General features: G+C 38.2%; 1 protein-coding gene across 1 annotated transcript in view; it reads right to left on the reverse strand.

Annotated features, from left to right (window-relative positions):
• The window catches only part of doc2a (double C2-like domains, alpha), a 79,118-nt gene extending 64,987 nt beyond the window's left edge, over positions 1-14,131 (reverse strand). Inside the window, exon 1 of the mRNA XM_042504543.2 lies at positions 13,786-14,131. The gene's annotated coding sequence lies outside the window, so the exon portion shown is untranslated. The remainder of the gene's footprint in view (positions 1-13,785) is intronic.
• Between the last annotated feature and the right edge of the window lie 626 nt (positions 14,132-14,757).

Genomic DNA, 14,757 nt, shown 5'->3' on the forward strand with positions numbered 1-14,757 from the left:
GTGAGCGCGATATCTCAAGAATGCCTGAAGAGAATTTCTTCAAATTTGACACAAAGGTCCACCAGGACTTACCAGTGAACTGATTGGGATTTGGTCATCAAACATTGAGGTCACTGTAACTTTGCGTCCATCTCATTCTCATAAAAGTGATATCTCAAAAAGAATTTCCAAGGATGAACTAATTAGTATCCATGTTTTCACAGATGTGGATGTAAACTCTAAGTGCAACTTGACTGGTTCACGGAGGCTTAAAACCACGTTTCTTTTATTTGCATCTTATTATGCAAATAAAATGTTCTCAAAGCGTTCTCATACGTTAGTTAACATATCTTTGTGCAAGCTTTTTTTAGACAGTTTGAACAAATGTGCTTTTTAAAAGAGGAGATGGCAAAATTGGCCATTTTAAAAAGTGGTGGGGACATGTCCCCAGCGTCCCCAGTGTGATTAACACCAACTGCCATCTGTACAGTCTGAATGAGTCAGAGCTGAGGCTTCAGGCTCTGCTGGTAACCTTTCTGAAAGTAAACTTAACTGGTCAGATCTGACGTCAGGGACCTGATGTGTAACACAAGAGCAACGTCTAGAAGAGATTTACAAACAGAGTGTCCATTAATTTACGCACTGTGAAATTAAGTAGTTCTTTTATAGATGGGGAGAAAAAAATGTGTTATTTTTTAGCGGAATAATAAAAGTTGTAAAAGTTGTTTTTGAACTGTTTTTTCCCAACAAATTAGGCTCTTGAAGGATCCACTTAAATTCTCAAACTATAGTATGCAACCCCCCTTTATTGGTACATGAAGAAATCTGAAATATTAAAAAAATGTAATGCTGTCAAAATGCTATAACATTTCAAATGAAATAGTTAAACTATGTGATCCTTAAAGTGTAATTTGAAATATACAATGGAGTTTTAGGGGGCCACATTGAGGAACTGACTTTGAACATAAAGTCAGAATATATAAGAAAAAGTCATAATATTACAAGAATAAAGTTGTAGTTTTAGAAGAAAACAGTCATATTTTTTTTCCGCATGAACTTGTTACATTACAAGAATAAAGTCAGATTTTTTTGAGAATAGACTTGTAATATTGCAAGAATAACGTCATAATTTTAAAAGAAGAAAAGGCCTAATTTTATGAGAATAAAGTCATATTTTTACAAGAAAGGGGATATTAGATTACAGTTATAAACATATTGCTAGCAAACTATAAAACAGGAGAGAGCACATTCAGCCTCTTTGACAACCACTGTTCCCGGTGTCACGCTGTGCCACACACAGTTGAAAGGTAACCTGTTGACCTATTCTCTCACCTGTTTTAGAGTTTGCTGGCAATATGTTTATTCCAAAATATAATATCCCCTTTCTCATAAAATTCTAACTTCATTTTCATAATATTATGAGTTTTTTCTCATCAAATTACAACTTTTTTCTCACAAAACAATGACTTCATTCCTTCATATTATGTATTTTTTTCCGTAACAATACGACTTGAAAGTAATGACTTTATTTTTATAATATTATGACTTCATTCTTGAAATCTAACTTTTTTTCTTTAATCTTCCATCGCAAAAATATAATAACTATAACTATAATATTGTAGCTCTGACATCATTCTGCTAGGTTGTCATGAACATAGCACATTCACCCATGATTAGTTATGAGTTAAGCAGTGGTGGTAAGATAGTGAGCAGAGGTAAAATCAATTACACTGCAGTCGTGACTCCAACTAGAAAAGAAGCGCAGATCAAGAGGAACATTTTAAGCAGCCCTGTTGAAACCAAAGTGGAGGGCTATTAAAAGGCCGCTTGTGGCTACTTTAACGGTGCCAGTGAAGTCTCCAGCTCAGCTGATAAGGGCCTGGCTCTTTTGGTGTATGAGAGCTGATTTGAAGTGTTTAAGTGCCAGTTCTAGTGCTGCCCCTTTTACACAGCTTAGTTTTAACTGTCAATGACAAGTAAATCTTCTCATTAGGAATAAACCTCCCTCCTGCGTCAACTATCTGTAGCTGTAGGGAAGACTTACTCTGCTGCATTTTAACATCAGTCATAGTGGTGGTACCCGAAGAGCCTGTTTTTTTCAGAGGGGGTGCACAGTGTAAAGAGTTTTAAGAACCGCTGCACTAAAGCAAACCACATCGTGAAAGAAATGTAGGAGAAATTCGAAAACTTAAATTAATTTCACTCTGCTGACAGTGTAAAGACTAAAATTACAACCTCACAGTTGTATGCTTCCACAAAACCTGTCAGGTTACACTTACAGATTAAATCCATGTCTGTGAAAACATGGATGCTTCACAAACATCTTCCCCACCAGCAGCACAGAACATCCATACAATCAGCACACTTTCAAGGTGGACACCCAAATTTGATCTTTTTGTGTAAAAGTCAGCGTACTGTCCCTTTAAGGTGGTGTTAAGTCAAAGATGCTGTTAAGTCAAAATAGTCAGTATGTAATGTGGATGTTTTTACCTGAATGAAAGCAAGGGAAAACTATGAATCTGCTCCAGTTTTTCATCCACCCACGAGGAAAGACTTAACTGTAAGAAGCTGTGCCGCAGTCACAGAGCTCAGCCTTTGCACACACGCATCAGTGGATTGAATGTACAGTGTTGTATCTCATGAGAGAGAAACACCTGACTCTCTTTTCCTGTTAAAGTGAAGTGGCTCTTCTGTAAAATGCAGCAACATGCTGAGGGTCTATGCCTCTTGGTGTGTCTGTCTGACAATAATCAACTCACTCTACATGCATCCTCACGAAGCTAAAACATGAAATGATAACCAGAGTTTTCATCACTGTCTGTGGTGGAGGAAGTGTCCAGGTCCTTTACTGCAGTAAAAGTACTAATACCACACATATAAAAAATTTCTTTTTTTCTAGTGAGGTCGACTGATATTGGTTTTTAGGGCCAATACCGATATCAATTATCAGTAGTTAATGAGACTAGTAACCGATATTGGAACCGATATGCATTTACAATAAAACTTAAAAATCTTTCTGTCAATATTAGGGTTGCGAATTCTAAGCACTATCCTCAATTGATTAATCTGTAAAATTAACAGTCAATTAATCTGTAAATTTGAAAAAAAACATTAACTTTGCTTATTTTAAACAATACCAAATGCGTTTTATCCTCAGACAAAGCTCACAGCAACATATTGCATATTCTTTGACAGCATTTCATAGCCTGTCGATTAATCGATTTAATTTCACATGTTCGTTTCAATTCTTAAGGCTCGATTAATCGATCATCGATTAATTGTTATCATCCCTAGTCAAAATTTAGAATTTGGAACATAACAAACTGCAACACAAAACTTTGTTTTTGCCCATAATCTGTTGACCCCTAATTTTCTATACACGTACTTGACTTGTTATAACGCAGCTCCTGTCAAATAATTTAAAGTCGCATTAACAAAGCATCCGCTGGAAAGCGGATAAGAAGTGGACTCCTCATTATCCCAAAACAGCTGCTTCCAATTATCAAACGTGTCGCCTGATTTGACTCTGCAAGACCTGCAGCCTTCTTCATGTTTGCTGGTAGGAGACGGGGGATCGCGAGGAGAGAGGACAAATCAGACGCTCATCTGAAGACATTAAAACAGCGGGAGACGTGGATGTTGGCATGTGACTCTTTAAAAAGCTCTGCAGGGAGGCTGAAGCGGAGCCTTACAGTATATCTAAAATAAAAGGTGGGGACAGAGTGAGTGGGTTGATCAAACTGGTGACTGAAAATGACTCAACTGGACTCCATTTTCAGGCTTCCAGTATCTTTTATGGATCTCGGGATGCATGATTTCATTCTCCTACGCAGTCATTCTTAACAATAATGACAGCCTCTTTTTTTAATGTAGCTTGGAGAAGATTTGTTGGTTTGCTCTGCATGAAGTTGGTTATAAAAAAAAGGTTTATGTGATCCACCCTATAAAAATGTGCTGAGTTCTGCTGGATTCTTCCCTCGGATGTTTTTAGTTTGCTGTTATTAGCAGAAGATGAAGAGCTTATTCATGCAGTTTTTGGTACTCCAAGATAAAATTAACAAAGTTAATTCTCACCACAAGGCTACAAGGCGACTTTAATTGACCACGTTGCTGTAGATCTTAAAGCATTCAGACTGAGAGTGTTACAAGAATGGCTACAGGTGCTGGCAAGGAAATTAAATAGAACAAAGGAAATCCAGTTTCAGCAGCAGGCTCATGAGTCTGGAGGCTCATAAAACACCACAAGAGTTTACGATGCTGTGAGTAAGGATTTCACAGAGACAAACATTTTATTTTCTTCCATGACTTTAAGGTCAAAAGAGAGAAATTAGTAATCTAACAGGAAACAGGAATTATGAGCACGAAAGTCAAAATTCCGCCCTTGAAAGACATGCAACATGAATTTCTAATATGACGCACATCTTATTTGCTCATCACATTAAGGAACAATGTATTCTCATAGAGCGGGCAGTATGATATCCTACAAAAATGCACGCACAGCAAATGACTTTACGTCATCAGCTTCCTTTTAACTGTATTAAATGTATAACAGTAGTGTATTCAACTCTGTTATATAACAGTAGCAACTTTATTTGACTTTTTACAGTTTAAAGGACATTTAAAAATATCACGATATATATTGTGTATCGCGATATAGCCTTAAAATATTGGGATATTACTTTAAAGCCATATCCCCCAGCCTCAATACAAATTGTTGGTCTAAGGATACAACGTTATAAAGTAATCAGTTTGAAATTTAAAGCAGTGAATAATTTTTTTCATTTTTTAAATTGTATCCTACTCAGTCATATTTTTGAGATACTAAGTCATCGTCTAAGTATAATTATGACTGATTATGCCTTAGAAATCACGATTATGAGATGCGGTCTCTTAAATTTGACCAAAGTTTTGCAGTTTTTGTTATTCTATCATTCCCAGCTCCATTATGTGCATCTCTTTATGCTGGCTGTTTCAGATGAGTGGTGCTCCGCTGTAGAGCTGATGTAGTTATGTTTAATTCAGGAGGAAGCAGCATTTATCGGCGGAAACATTCTCCCACTTGAAAGTGAAATCTGGTGTTGGTCCAGTGACTGATATTCAGTCACAGTGGGATTACTGGTGAGACTCAGCAGTGGAGAGTTAAGCTGAGGGAGAAAGCAGAGCCGACTATGCTAATGAGGACACATAAAATGCTTCTCTTTCTTCATCCTCACCTCCCTCCCTCACCCTCTCTCCTCTTTACCATCCTGTCTCACCTGCCTGTCACTCTTTGTTCTCGTCCCTCTCTCTCCCTCTCTCTCTCTCCCGCCCCCCCCATCCCGTCTGTGTCGCTTGTTTTTGTCTTTTCTGTCTGCAGACGTGTCACTGTCTCCATGTTGCTCTCTGCATTAATGGCCTCCCCTTCGCTGTGACTGTGGCTCAGTGGTCACAGTGCTGTCACTCTGAATACTTACTGACAGGTTTCAGAGGGACAGATGAGGAAAGGTTGAGGAGGGATGGGTCAAAGCTATGGACGATCGCGGCCTCACATATCATGCCAATACTCAGTGATTATTACTTAAATAATCCTTTCTGAATTCAGTTTCTGCAAATGAAACACAAAGCACTCACGCTCATGCTGCTGTGGCATCACCTGATTTCACCAGATCATGCTGCAACTAACAATTATTCTGTCATCACTTAATCTGTCAACTGTTTTCTCATTTCATTCATTAATGAATTTGTGTTTAAAACATCATAAAATTGTAAAGTTCCAACAATTAACTCAATTATTACTGTCAGTTCAACCTGTTGTCATGCTCTGTTGGTAAGTTTTTACGACCAAAAAGTATTGCATCCAAATTTCTACATACCCTACATAATCACGAGAGTAAACCAGAACGCAGTACCGATCAGTCGAGTAAGAAGGCAGGTGAGGGCAGTGGATTGGTTACAAAACACAGGATCTTTCCCTTGAGTCTGGTGTTCATAACCATGTAAACTCTGAGTGAACTTTGAGTCATTTTAAGGTACATCCTCACCATGTTTCTTTCCATAAACTCTTACCACAGTAACTTTAAGTTGATGACATAACTCTGCATTAAGGATGTCATGCCATTCTTTGGCGACTAATTTATAGGATATCATACAAATCGTTATGTGAAGATGCATTGGTCAGTCAACTCTTTGAAAGTAAGTTTAAGTAAAAAATAAAACATACACAAGGAAATGACACAGAAAAGTGCCTAAAATGTATAATAATTTAGTAACATAAAATCTGTTTATGATAAAAGTAATTGTAGTTTTTTCCTTTCCATTTATTTTTCCCTAGCTTTTTTATTTTTAAATTCTAAATCTACTAATTTCATTCAATTTGTGGAACATTCCTTACCAAGTTGTCTTTTTTCCCATGTTTTTGAAAGCAAAAACTCCAATTTGCTTAGCTGAGTTCAAAGGTTTAAATACTTGTGAAAGATGTCTTCAAGTAGCACAAGGCCCTAAGGGTTAATTCAGATTTCTCCTCCATTGTTGTTGTTGTTGTTGCACTTGCACATGTCATATATGACGGTTTGTCTTTGTAATATACGTCTCTCTTTCACTGTGACTGAACCGCTGAAGTGATCGTGACGTGCACAACGTTTTTCCCAAATTTGAACTCTGGGCGCTCAGAAAAAAACACCCAACCAGCAGTGCTCAACGCTGAATTCATGTCCAGCGGCTTGTCGCGTTGCTGCTGTTTGTAGCATGGCCTAAATACGTGGCCTCAGAAAAAAATGTCTGTTGGACACAGCCTCTAAAGATGGGAAGTCGGTGAGGGATCACATCTGTTTCATCCATGCCAGGCAGGACATGTGGCTGTAGAGTTTCGGGATTTCGGGGGAATAACGTTAAACTCATTATGTTTCAAACAAAGTGCTTGTCTGCCGTCCAACAGCATCATGAACCTTCTTTGGGAGCTCTGCTACCATCACGCCCACTTCACACCCACTCAATCTCTCTTTTTTCATTCTGGGTAAAAATGACTCCTGTTAGTTTTAATGTGAACATCTGAGAGCAGCCAAGTCCTTAAGGAGAGACTGTCTGAATATGTGGTCCATAATCATGATGTGTATGAGTCATGGTTTAACGTTTGTCTGTTTGGAAGCACAATATTAGAAAATCAACATAACTAATTTCCTATGGCAAGCCCAGGCCGTCTCATGTACTGTTCATTTTCCTACTGAAAGTAATGCACCTCGGGCACTAATGCTTTGTACATATATTACATGGTGATGAGCCTGTAATTTGTGCATAATCCATGTAATTTGGAAGGTTGCAATCACTCTACTAGTGTGCTGCTGGGAGTAAAGAGGGAAGCGGTCCACAGTGGCCCGTCAGTGGATAAGTCACATGACACAAGGTTTTTCTGAAGTCAAAACCATGTGAACTTTCAGCCATTTTAAAATATGTCTTCAGGATGTTTCTATTCTTAAACTAAACCTCCATAACTCAACAGCGTGCCAATTCATACGATCATACAAACTGTTGTGTTTGCATTTTCTTACAATATGTATGAGGAAACATTAAGTAACATATATAGGCCATGGGCCAGCAACTAATACGTATATATATATATATATATATATATATATATATATATATATATATATATATATAAACAACGTTTCACTGCAGTCCCAATTACTTTGCGTATATTTCTGAACTGAGAAGTTTTTTGTTTTGAAGTGAAGTTTGCTGTTTTATGTTCATACACGCAAATGTCACTTTTTCTCAGTGTTTATAAAGTGTCTGTTCAGGACATGGTGGATTATGCTGGTTAATGTTAGCATATAGTTAGTTTATCAGTGAGCTGGCTGTTGCTCTTTATGTGATCATCCTTATTTGCTTTCTTCAAGCTTTCACTTTTCAATGTAGTGAAATAGATGTTCATTGATGTTGCTGTCTACTATCTCAATTGGTATGATAATCGGGATTTCTTCAAAAGTGGTGATTCAGAAACAGCAAAGTAATTCTCTCAGTGATGAGGAAGGTGTGCCATCATGCAAATCTGAGCATGTTCTAAATGTCTTGTGGACCAATCAGATTGCTTGGTCGGAACTACCTGTTGTATATTCTTTGATATTCCATCTGCATCTAAAATTAAATAGTTGAGGTGACGCAGGCACCACTCTGAGCTATCCTGTAAAATACCATGACTCTGACTCACTTAAAATTTTGTACACTTCGTACTTGCTTAAAACTCAAGCCTCTCCCAAATTTCTGACTCATTACTCTCCATCTGTGTTTTGATGCCATCTCTTCTTTTAATTATTTTTTTTTAAAATCAACTATCTTCAACTCTACCCATTAATCTTATATACCATGTGTGTCAAATCTACTACCACTCTGACAGGAGCTTCTCCCAGCATGCACCAGGCAGAGGGGAGACTTGGACAGACTGTTGATAATTATTAGTAGATAATATTGTATTTATCCAGAGTGATGACCGACCACCAGGCTGCTTCACACTTCACTGTCCTGTTTCATGGATAATTAACCACGTGTTGCAGTTAGAGGAGAAAACAACATAATTTAATTCACTCCGCCTGCCAAACTTTTCTCTGGGATTTGAAACTCTCCCGTTACCAAAACAGCGCATTATAATTCATCCCCTCCAACAGCTGCATGTAAATCAATACTGACACAGACCTGATGGTACGGGCTGTTTTGAAGAAGTTGCATGAGCCAAGAAAAAACGAGCGTTACAGGCATTTTCTGAGGAAGAATGGAGGAAAAATAATGATGTTCAAGAAATAACAAACAACCAACTCCAGCCAAACAGAATATGAGAATATGGGGGATTTAACAACCTGAGGAAGAATTGATCTTCTACAGTTACATGCATATTGTCTTTTTTAGACTGAAAATCTGAAATAAAAAGGGTTTTTTGGTTGTTTTTTTTTGCCAACCAGAGATTCCAGTGATAACATTTGCAGAAAATTTCACTGAATATTTCATTGTTCTTTTAAATGAAAAAAGTGATATATGTAAGGATTTTGTTTGTTTGTTTGTTTTTTTTATTGAAAAGAAACAGTGGAAAAAAGCAGCGTTCTAGCAGTTAGCCTAAGTCACATATTGGAATTTCACTATTTAACTATTTACAAACAGGCCCTTATGAAGGCCTTGTGTTGGCCAAGACATGTTGGCAAATTTTTTTCTGTTCCATCATGAACTAGCTTTTTATCAGAAGAAGAGCGCCTTTTTTTCAAATATCTCCATTATTTCACCAAAGAGCACCTTCTTATTGCTGTGATGTGTCAGCTGCCTATAGGAAGCCGAAGCCCTCCTACTTTGTTTCCATCATGCAACCATGGTGTTGTTCGTTTTTAACCTAACGTTAGCTTTTTACTTTTGGCAATTGCATTTACGCTTAAATAATCGCAAAAGTGGTGTTCATTTGTGGAGACCATCTTGCTGAACAAAACTTGTGTCATAAATTTGCAAGCATCATAAAGTGTTGGCCACAGACCTTATCTTCTGCAATAACCCAAAATCCAGTGGAAAAGTCCAATTAGCTTTTTGTCGAGGGAACCGGGGCGATATTAACTTCCATGTTGCCCTTTATATTGATTATTTGCAGAAAATGTATTTGTATGTACTGTAGCAGTACACTATTTCAATGATAAGGATGTTTTTAAACAGTAGGACAGATCTGCCTTAGCTAATTAGGTGTGTACGGACTATTTGTCCACTGACGAGTGCACTGCAGGGACCATAGGGTGCACATCTACCTCCTGTAGTGACTGATAGTGTAGCTTGGTGAGGGGGATCCTCTTGGTGCCACAGATGTGTGTGGAGGACAGTGAACGCTGCTATCGCAGTGCAGACAGTTTTAGGGGAGCATCCTTCATCTCCATGTGAAGGCAGTGAAACTTTAAAAATGCTAATGATTAGGGTACTGTCAAGCCTGAATTTCTAACTAAGTGGCAAGTTGTTTCTTTATTTATGTATTTAGTCTCTTCATCTTTGTCTCTTTCATATTTAGAAATGACAGCAGGCACTGATTCAAAGTTTCAGCACCATGGATAGCGTCACAGTCTGTCTCCCTCTCCCCCTTTCAGCAGATGGCGCTATCCATGGTGCTGACATATGAATAACATCTGCTGAGTTTTCTCACTTTCTTTGTAACCATATTTTTTACTAAATTTAATGACCTTAATTTTTCAACTTAATTATATTAAATTTTCATTTGTTTTGTACTAAGCTCAATTTTTACATATTTATTCAGTTTTTCAGTTTTGCAGATAATTGGAGGCATGAAATGAATAAGTCAGAATAAAGACAGCATAAAGGCAAATATTAAAGTTCAAGTGGAAGTAACAGAAGAAATAGATATATATGTGCAAAGGAAACTTTTTGAAAGATATGCACAATAGCTTACTTGCACTTTAATGAGTCGCACAACAACTGAACAAGTGAATGGTGTTATAGGCCATTCTCGCTCTTTCCACAGAGTGATTATCTGTGTAATAAGCTAGTGTTTCTGTGGGTAGCTGCTGTCACAGAGGTGCAGCCAAGTCACTCTGCCAGCCTTGAAGTCCTGGTATAAAACTCTCTCCCAGAGGATGCGTTTGTCATCTCGCCACCAAATCAAAGACAACATAACATAGCAGTGTGAACATTTGAATGGTTGTGGTTGACATAAAGATACTGATGTTCAGATGGTGCCTGGATCTAAATGTGAGTCCCATTAATGAAGCCCATGATGCAAAGAAAGCCAGAGGCCTGGCAGAATCATTGTTTTATCACTGTCAGTATGGAGGTGAGGATACTGCCAAGGTGGCAGCTCAGTGCCAGTGACACCCTGCGGATGGCAGTGGACTTGTGGATGCTGATGATGTCTCCAACTGTATTTTGAAACACATCATTTGCATAAAAACATGTTTCTTTCCACTACTACAATGCAGGTGGTGCTGTGTTGTGGTCTGATACAAACTGCAAGTCCGGCGACATCTCTTCAAAAACTTCAAATTGATCTCAGGATCGAAAACTCTACACATACAGGATTGCTACATACAGGATTGCTCCTGTCCCAAATACTTTATCCAAAAAGCCCACTCATTTTAAAGTCTAAATATGAGATGTGCCACTTTGTTACAAGCAGTAGTTACTATAAGTCGTTACTATAGACACAGCCTAAATTTTGACTTTCTGCCGACCCCTGACAAGGCAAGAGATTTACACCCAGTCTAGAAAGAAGAAGGCTTATGTCCTGATTGTGCAACCAGCATAACTATTAGGTCAGAACATTGATCTGTTTAAAATATGAGATGGAGTCTTAAAACAAAAACAATTCCCACCCATATGAGCATTTTAGCACCGTTGCAGCTCTTATCTCCATCCACGCCTTAAAACGCATATCACATGACTGTTTGGGTACATTGTGCATGCAGAAGCCGCTGTAAACTGGAAGCATCACTGAACACGGTAACTGTTGCAAATCGCTTAGATAATAACTTGCCCCCTGTGCATGTAAGCAGTAGCAGCGTGATAAAATTTAGAATTTAACTCCACAGCAGCTGCTAACAAAGACAACAAGGTCAGCAACGCCTGTAACGCATTATAAATGTTGAAATAACGCCGGGTAGTAATGGTTCACAGGCTGATTTAGCATGTTTTCTTCCGCAAAGTGGTCACATGACATGAGGTGTGACCATTCAGAGAAGGATTCGTCATGGCTTATAACGCCCAATCACAAAGCGTCGTTCCGTTTTTGCCTGTCGACAGTGACATGCAGCGCCAGAGTTTTGAGTTTAGGGCTGCTAAAACACCGAACTAGTGAGGATGCCAGGCTGAAATTTGGCAGTACTGACTTGTCTTAAATGTATAAGACACATCAAGCATAATCCCTGTTGGTTTCTGTGTACTGACCAAGCGGCAACCTTTGAAACGGATAATGAAGCCAATGCAGAAGTGCCAAAAACTGCAGTTCACTGAATGGCCACTTGAGGCTGGCTCCAAGAGCGAGTCAATCCCCATAGACCTCCATGTTAAAATGTCCAACTTTACAGCCGAAATAAACCCATTTACAGCCTGGTACAGAAAACGGTTTTGCTCTCCATGGTGAATTTCAACATTCATGACAATTGTACAGTGGGTTTATTTTTCTATACCGCACCAATTTACATTCTATTATCGCCCAAAGTTACACATATTTCAGGGTGGGCTACCTGAGGGACAGGCAAAAAACAAGATGGCAACAGCGCAAATTCCAAACTTGAGGCTTCAAAACGAGACGAATGTGTGACGTCATGGTAGCTACGTCCATTATTTATACAGTCTATGGAACTGACACGCCCTAGACTGCACATCTACATCAGTAGAAGACAACCACGAGAGGTCAGCAAAACCACATAAATTACTTTTTAAGCAGATTTTGCTGATATTGCTGATTAAATTGCATCATTTTTATTCTATTATTATTATACTTTACAGCATAATATCACTACTTTTGATTAAGCAAAGGATTAATATCACTGACAAATCAGAGTGAAACTGATATGAGACTGAGTAAAAGAAACCTGGTATAAGAATGGTGGAGGGCGTATCAGGGTAAGCATGCATGAAGTGTAATCCCTTCAGGCTGTGGATTACCTCTGTGTGCACTGAACAGAAACCAGTCCGTCCAAGAGCAGCATGCAAGTCAAACAAGCATGTTTTCAACAGTAAAATTCCTTCATTCAACACAATATTTTAGTAAAGTTTAATCTGAAAACTATACTAGTATCAAGTCATCTCCCTTATATAAGGATTTTTTTGTTTTCTGATAAACTGAAGGATTACAATTTGTGTTTTTACACTATAATCCTAAAAAAATATGCTGAAAATGATAAATTAAAGCCCCATCACGAAGCCTGAAACAAGGCAGTTTCATTACAAGTTTATTAAAGGTTAAAGTATCCATTATGCAGAGTGTATTATATATTATGGGATTATTGAAACAAATGCAAAGCAACATGTGAATAGTTTTTTTAAGAATGAAACTGATCATGGATGAGCCCATTTTAACCATTTATAACCCATTGTTTAATGTCAGATCACAGGGGTCTGTTCCAGTATTGTATTAATTAATTTAAAGTTAATTTGTGCATTTTTTTATTTTTATTTTTTTACAAAAAAAATGATTTGCACAAAATGAATACAATAAAGCTGTTAACATTTAGCTGTCATCACTGGATCACAAAAGCTTTTAATTTCTTAAAGTACACATACCAGAAAATCTGACTTAAATCTAAGAAGTCTTTTTTATAGCACATTACCTTAAAAGTTGTAAACTATTTCTTATAACAAAATACTCTCTTGTTAATGGACTACCTTTCATAATGTTAACAATGCATCATGATTAATTAAACCTCATAAGAAAGACAACTTAATGTCATTAAAATTATTCATTTCCATACATATTTTGATAAAAATTCAATCTGAAATGCAACTATTAAATACAGCTTCCAGACTTTACTCCACTTCCCTCTGAGATATAGTGCAGTAGAAGTTTTAAATGGAATAAAAAGCACCAGAACTCAAGTAAAGTGCAAGTTTTAAAAATTGTGCAGTATTGAGTAAAATAAGGAATGATTTCCTGCTGCTGATATGCACATGCAGAGCAGTCACATCTAAAAAGAGAAACAGACGAGAGCACAGAAAAAGCAGGCAATTTTTTTTTATTTTTTAAAAATGCAAAAGCCTCTGAGAAGTGAATAATAAAAAACAAGAAACGGCAGCAACCAGTAAAAGAGCAGCAAATCGCACCAGACAGCACTGAGAATCAAACTAAAAAATGTTTCTTACCTCTGATTGTGAGTGGAGGAGATTCCTACACAAACAGGTGGATGTGAGTGCATGAGGGGTCCGCACTAACAGGTGGAGAGAGAGGCAGCGAGCAGCCAAGTGGTCGAGAGAGGGAGGGGGGGAGAGAGAGAGAGAGAGAGAGAGAGAGGAGGGGAGATCTCCCTCTGATAGATTTGGATTTTTAACCCTTTCTCTTCCTTTTCTCCTGCCCTTGTTTGATATCTTCCTGTATGTTTAATATCCCTTTCTCCAGGCGTCACATTCATCTGAAATGTCAACAGCAGTGAAGCTCTTCCTTTAATCACACCACACATGTATTAGATTAACTCTCCCTCACTCTCTCTCTCCTCTTTCTTTTTCCCTCCCCCTGGCTGCAGATTGGGAGGGGAGGGGGGGCAAAATAATGTGCCAACAACAGCATCTGTCTCTCTCTTTCTCTCTGTATAATTTGTGCTTAATGACGCCTAATGATACATGTGTGCATCCAACACACATATGTACAATTACACATGCAGAGCAGCATTTTTTTTACTCCTCCCTTCCAGGAAAGGGTGTAAATAATCTGGACCTGCATCCCCCCTCCTTTCCCCCCTTTTTTTCTTCCACTTCCTCTGGTCAGACAGATAGGTGTCCCTGGAGTGAAGGAACCCCTCTTTAAAAAAATATATAAATATATATCCTTCCTACTCCTCCTCCTCCTCTTCTACTCCTCTCTGCATCCACCCACACACTCCCTCTTCTCTCTCTCTCTCTACCCATCCATGCATGCCAAATGGACGAGGGAACCCTGACTTTTTTTTTTCCATTTTTCATCCACCCATTTCTTCTTTCCATTTCTCTCTAACGTGATATAAAATCCCTTCAGGCCAGTTCAGTACAAAATAAAGAAAGAGCCAGTGCTGCTGCTGCTGTGTTGGTTTTTGTCTTGTAAAACCCAGATGGAGCAATTTTCCACCAGCTGACGGTGGAGTC

The sequence above is a fragment of the Plectropomus leopardus genome, chromosome 18, assembly GCF_026936395.1.
Source record: "Plectropomus leopardus strain MGB_pleo_1.0 chromosome 18, ASM2693639v1, whole genome shotgun sequence".
Classification (NCBI taxonomy): Eukaryota; Metazoa; Chordata; class Actinopteri; order Perciformes; family Serranidae; genus Plectropomus; species Plectropomus leopardus.